At 40.0% G+C, this 6912-nt stretch overlaps 1 long non-coding RNA gene across 1 annotated transcript; it reads left to right on the plus strand.

Moving 5' to 3' along the window:
• The first annotated feature begins 3386 nt into the window (after positions 1–3386).
• LOC131886744 (uncharacterized) lies at positions 3387–4334 on the plus strand. Its single transcript, XR_009373947.1, has 2 exons — positions 3387–3610; positions 3962–4334. It is a non-coding gene; the product is annotated as an uncharacterized LOC131886744 (long non-coding RNA).
• Positions 4335–6912: the final 2578 nt, after the last annotated feature.

Raw genomic sequence — 6912 nt, forward strand, 5'->3', positions numbered from 1 at the left:
TTGATGACTACATGACCTTGTATTTCCCTTTAATTGGTTTTTCACGGGCTTTTCTAACCGTTACAGGAAATGTAATCCCCTGTGCTATTACAATGAAAGGATATACTGTAATTCGTCCTTTCAATATTTATATGATATTTGGTCTACCAACGAGTTCGAGTTGGCTGACCGAGCTAGTCCTTGAATGTAGGGCTGATCTTGAAGGCTATCTAAAAATTTGTCCAAGTCTGACTTGAAAGATGCTACCGGATCAACAAGGCCTACGTATTCCCTACGAATATTGGAGGGAAGCAAATTAAACACTGAAGGAGCCCGAGAAAGAAGAGAGTTGGACTTCATTGTTCGAACTAGCCTGGATTTTCGAGGGCTTGAAGGTGCTCTCAAAACGCACATTAAGCCTCTACGGTCACTAGAATGAACCCTAAATCGTGGGTTGGGACAAACCTCATGGATGCTTTTGAAGACGAACAATATGAGATACCTTTCCAACCTTCTCTGAACACTGTACAGTCCTAACTTCTTTAATCTCTCCTAATACGAGAGCTCTCTCATTCCTTTACTGTTCCTAGTAGCCTAGTGACAGGGTCAAATTGCTAACTCCCAATAAGGTAACCCGTTAAGATAGTCATTCAATAATTTGCCAATAAAAAAAGAAGAAGGATTTTTTTCAACTTTGGTCTCATCCTACGCTTCCCGACTCGAATTGAAGGTCTCATTTGTCGCAGGTCTTAATTCCTGATTCAAGATAACGGGCAATTACTGTAAGGTGAATGATGACTGTGATGAGTGGTTCTTTGGGCAAAAAATGGAACTCCGAATGCGGACCTGAAGACTAAGAACTTTTCTGTCGTTCCAATGAACTAAAATTGGCTCTCTTACTGTACCTGTGCATTAATAGAAGGACATAAGTGTAGATCGTTCTTCGAATGTACTATGGGATAACTTATCACTGATAAGTCTTTATATTCGATCGCTCAAAACTCAGTGCAGAGGAAAGCACTAGAAACGAAGCAAATAGACATAATCTGGTAATAAAGTCAATTAAAGAGATGTATTTATCTATTTGCATTGAAGGTCATAGGGTCCAACCAGCCATCACACCCGTTTTGATTTTTAAAACTTCTGTCTGTTCAAGAAATCTCCGGCTTGTTCAAGAATTTTTCAAAAGGTAGAAAAATTCTACACAGAACTTAGTTGACGTTGGTTAAGAATTTTATTTGCTTGTGATAACACATTCGCCGATCTATCCTCATAACTTGGAAGAAATTTGGCGAGAGACCACTTCTTTACCCTCAAGTTGTGAAGACGGATCGACGAATGTACGACCCAAACCAACGAAGTCTCAGATTTGAGGTGGACGAGGTTCCGTGTGGGCTTTTTCAACCTGTCTGAATTCTCGAACAAGCCAGAGTTCAAAAACTAAATATAATTGCGGCAGGCAGAATCACCTTTGTATCAGAATGATTCGCCATGGGTAGCGGTAAGGACTTAAAAAATCCTTGTGAATGGTTCGGTAGGAGAACCGAACCTTGGATCTCTGTCATGCTAAGAAACTCTGCTAACCAATTCACTATGTCTCCCACAAGTATTGATTCGAATAAAATCAAACAGATAGTCAACTTTTACCATGTAGGACTCGAGGAAACTAGAAAGCAACCGTTCAATCTGGATCAGAAATCGGAATAACGTGAAGCAGTTGAGTACGATGAATCAGGAATGTCATTTGCATTCGTAGCAGCTGTCCACTTTCCAGGCGTTCTTGCCCGGAATAATGCCTCGAGTATTTTCCTCCTTCGAATTACTGATCTTTAAACTTATCCCTGATCTCAGGGATTTCAACTAGATTTGAATGAATTTTGAAGCTAAAACCGCCCCCGACGCTCTGATTGTACCTAAAATTGCTTATTGAGAGTGCGTTTACACCCTTCGTGTGGATGCTCTCTTAGGCTCGTCCTTAAGATAATTGACGTTTCATTTGTCAAATCACTATGTTGACTTTACAACACCATTCACACAGCAATGGGTATACAAATTAGATGGTGATAGCACTTCAGATTTGTAATCATACCACGCGATCACATGTCTCCTCGTTGTAAAAAAAATTGCCATCTGCCAGGTATTCATTCACCTTCTCTTGTCAAAACGTCCCGAAAGAAAGTCTCTTAAGAGTGCATTGTTTCTTCTCAGCGCTCTTTGATCCATGCTTCCACGTTTTTCTGGAACTTCGACTTATCCATAGTTATTTCAAAGACGTTATGGCTTGATGGGACTAATCAGAAGGGTGACCTTATTAGTATCTACCTTTGAAATGGAACAAAACGAGAGGAAATAGAAAGCTCGACATCTCATTATGCCGTTCACTGGTGCATGTCTCATTTCCAGCCTACCCAATCCATACTCTAGGTAAAGAGCAGGCTAAAAAACTTCACATCTCGGTGATAATACACTAGAACCATGCAAGCTGTGCGTATAATGTCTTTGACTGAAGTCGTAACGAGTTTAATGGTTAATATTTTCTCGTGCAATGGTACCTGCCCCCCTTACGTCGTCACAATTGACACCTGAATTTATGAACGGATCGGTAGATGCGGGATCAGTTCCTACAAACGGTACAATACCGAAAACGACTATCATGAACGGCAATGACGAGCTACTTGAAATATTTTTTATACGAACCTCTTTCTTTGAAATACATATTCAAATGCTTTAAACATTTAAACACTATGATTAAAATGCATAAATTTCTGGCGGAAAAACATTTGGTAAGGTTTTTTCAAGTACATGTGAAGTGAACTAGTTTGTTTATGGTGAAACTACGAGGTCTTTGTATGATGGAAACAACAAAGCGTCTCGGAATGATGCACAATGTGACAGTTCAAGTGATTTATTTCCTTTTTGTCACAGTTTATTTGAAATAACAGCATTATAGCCATTTGAAGTACGCCGAAAATCAAGACTGTAAACGGTTCATAATTTTTAACACAACTTAAAGCAAATGTCTGTTTTCACCCTCGAATTTTTTTGGAACACTCCCGAGTGAAAGTAAATCCCCGGTTTAGAAATGCACCTCGTCAAATGGTTTCACAAATGAGTGAGTTGACTGTTGGATGAAGTTTAAGCTCTCCAATTCGTGCCATTCACCCGAGGGTGCATTGGGCCTTACTAACACTAAATGTATATAAAACAATAAGTTAGGGCAAAAACTGTCAAAATTTATATTTTGTGCACAAACATCAAGTTGAATTTGAAACACAAGGGAATCTGCTCAATCTAGTGGTTTTTGTTCCAGTACTTTGGAATGCTGCTCAGAAATACGTGGGGCTCCCTCTGAATGGATCTTACCGAATTTTGTGGCTCGAGAGACCGTTTGAGGGCGTGGGTGAGTGAGCGAAAGCCGTGAGTGCGTGTCTGTCAGGGCCGTGTTTTTTCATAGACGTGCTATATATGAAAGTCCGAGGGATCCACTTGGTACCCTCAGTTGATTTACAAACCTCAACTCTCTTGCAGCTCATTTTAGTTGTTCCTCATTCTTTCTTCGACCATGTTTCGAATGATGGTTGCTCTTCTCACTCTCAATCTAATTTCAACTCAAATCACAGCTGATGATCAGGTAAGTGAGATGCCAGATAATTCGGTGGCAATCTCTAAGAACGTATTGTTTCTTTCCACGGGGTGTCAATTTCCCTAAACATGTCATTTTCGTAGCCTTAATTTTTTGCTCAAATTCTCGAAGCAATTTCCAGGACGTACTCTCTCATTCAACGATGCTTGACCTTTACTCCCCTTTGAATCCGCTGTTAGTCGCATCGACCATAAATCGCGTGCAGGTGCCAAGTTCCAAGAAATTTGGACTTGTTTCGTCATTCAATCAACTAATGGGATTGATTTGGATCCTTAGCTCGATCCTGATCCTCAACAAAATGGTTATCAAGTAACGATTCGTTTCTCACCACATTTTCAGTTTTCTTGTTGCATGGATGGAATGAAGAAACTTCGAGACATCGACCTCTGCAAAGCTCCTTGTTGTCCAGGCTATTATGAGGTCATTGAACAGCCTCCGCTTCTTTCTTTTGTGGTTTACTGCAAATCCCTTCCCAAACGAAAATTGCCCTGGAGCCATTTGAAACTGGAATCGGCACAAAAGAAGGCTTCTACCAGGACTTACGGGGAGCCATTGAATAGATACTTCATTGGATAAACGTCCAGGGTCCAGAAAATAAACAACAACAACGAGATCCTCATTCTGGCGTTGACGCCCACTGTTCGGCGTATCCATTAATTGAAATCTTTTATTTTTCTTTTTAATCGGGAACAATAAAAGTGATGGTATCAAACATGGGCAAAATATTCAAAGTGGTTATTTAAATTTTTACTCACCGTAATTGGCCAGTAGGCCATTGGCCATTCACCGTAGACAGTTGGCCAGGTTTCAATGTCGCTCTCAAGGAAAAAACGTGAACTTGCTGAATTGCCCAGTCAAAAGTTAATAATAAGGCAAAAGCAAGAGCAAGAATTGCAAGCTTCAGTGGATTTGACCGCATAGTCAAGCTCGATAGTCAAATCACTAAAAAAGGTTTGAAAATGAGGAACTTTTTTACCGATGTGTCGAGTTTTTTAGTGCGTCAAAATTTCTGATGCGTCAAGTTTTCCAAGTGTCCAGCTTTTCAACGTCAAGTTTTTCTATTTATAGTTTTCTGATGTGCATAGCTTTCCGATGTGTCGAGTTCCCTGATGTGTCAATTTTTCTGTGTCGAGTATTATGTTGCACCGATTCATCTTGGAATCACTTTTTGCCATTCATTTTGAGAACACATTGAAAGTTGCAGATTCTGTTTTTTTCCAATGGTGTGAGATAAAAGCCGCAAAAGCGGAGTCAGAATTTTGGTGCACCCTGTAATTTGTCCCACCAAAGAGCCGTTTCAGGACAAGATGTTATTTGAGACCAAAGAAGTATGTATTGTTTATAATATTTTCTTTTTTGTGGACTTCCATACCGCTATTGAGATTGGATCCCCAGCAATTCAAGACGGGAAATGTATTCATTTTACTTAACTTTTATTTTCATATATTATTCGATCGACCAACAAATTAGATTTGGTGGATCTGGCTAACCCTTGAGTATAAGGTTGATCAGGAATTTTAGTCAAAAACTTGCCCAAGTCTGACTGAAATTCTGTTTCTGGATCAACGCCTACATACTTCCATAGCAAATTGAACTAGGATGGAGCCCGCGAAAGAAGAGAGTTGGACTTCATTGTTCTAGCTAGCCTGGATTTAATGAAGAGAGCAACGAAGTTGCAAGTGAAGATGTAAGATTTACTATCATAATCCCGACATCGAATTCTAGAGATGATTTCCAGGGTTATAGCCTTAACTGGGCATTAAAATCTCTTGCATTGTTGCAACACTCACGCAATTTGACCTTCGCATGGTAAATTTTGAACGGCTCCCATCTGTCATCATCAAGGTTTTTTGATTGCCGTCCATCAATTACATATTAAACATTTTTATCTAAGCAAGCAAGTTTAGGTTTTAATGGCTCCAAAATTTGGTCTTCATTCAAAGTTATGAGCAATTTGAGATGTCTTCTTTATGGACCCCTTGAAATTTTAGGTTTGAGATGACTCGCAGAAGAAGGGAAAAAGAAACTGAGGGGGAAGGGCAAGGTTGGGGAAGTGCCACTGATCTCCACTGCCATCATAGAGGAGCAAGTCATAGAGAGTGCGATGTGAGCTAGCCAGGCGGACTCGTATTTAGAGCGAATAGGTGACAGCTGAACGGGTGATAAGAGTATGGTTTCTAATTGTAGAGGCGCTGCTTTCAATCGGCTAACAAACTCGATTTTTACTCTTCTATGTTTCTTCTTCTATGCTGCCATCTTGCCCTGGGTGAGGATTTACAGACAAGCACAGCACAGAAGGGTTTGGGAAAAGGCTCGAATAGAATGGTACTTTTTAAGCTTACGTTGCTAGTAGAAGCATCGTTGATGAGCTAGAAGTACAAAAGCCTTGGGTTTTGGATTGATATTTATGCAATAATATGCAAAAAGTATATCAACTAACGAGGATAAACTCAAAATGATATGAATAAAAATCGAAGAAAAAAGGTCTAACGTACCACCATTTATGTTTTGAGCTTCATCTGCTTCTGCAAGCATGAGCTCTTGAGCTGCTACAGGCCTAAAACCCCAGATTATGGCAATCAGATTTATTGGTTCTAGCAAGGTTACTATGGGAATTGTTACAGCGTTAGGGACTAACATTGAACTTCCGCAAGGTGGGACCCGGGAAAAAATTCCAAAATATAGGAAGACTTAGTTCAAAAAGAGTTGCAAACTATCAAAAAGGCTGAAGAGCACTTCGAATCCAGTAATTGTAGCTAGTCTCCCAAACAATTTGGACGTAATTCAGGGAAAAATTAAGGCCTCTATCGAAAATGACCAATTACAAACTGAGAATAAGGTGGTTCAGGAGGTCAGGTTGAATCCGAAGGCTTTTTTCTCTTATGCAAACTCAAAGAGAACGATGAAACACCATGTTGGGTCTTTTGAAGCCATTAGTAATGTAGAGGCTATGGCTAACATACTTGGAGATCAATTCTCTAGTGTGTTTTCAACCCCACTGAGTTTAGAAGCAACAGCTCATTGTTCTAGTGACTAGTCTGTTGAGATTGATGATGTTGATCAAATTGAGCAATTTGATGATCCTTGAGGCTTACAAGTTCTCTTGGTCCAGATGGTGTGACATCTCAGTTTCTGATGAGATGCTCACTGGTTCTTGCTTCTGTTTTCTTGTACTTGATGTGTTTCATCTTGGATCAGGACAAGTTTCCATCCTCTCCGAAGTTAGCTCACGTTGTCCCAATTTTCAAAGGGGGAGATAAGTCGCTCCCCAATAACTATAGGCCGATTTC

The sequence above is a fragment of the Tigriopus californicus genome, chromosome 9 (genome assembly GCF_007210705.1).
Source record: "Tigriopus californicus strain San Diego chromosome 9, Tcal_SD_v2.1, whole genome shotgun sequence".
Classification (NCBI taxonomy): domain Eukaryota; kingdom Metazoa; phylum Arthropoda; class Copepoda; order Harpacticoida; family Harpacticidae; genus Tigriopus; species Tigriopus californicus.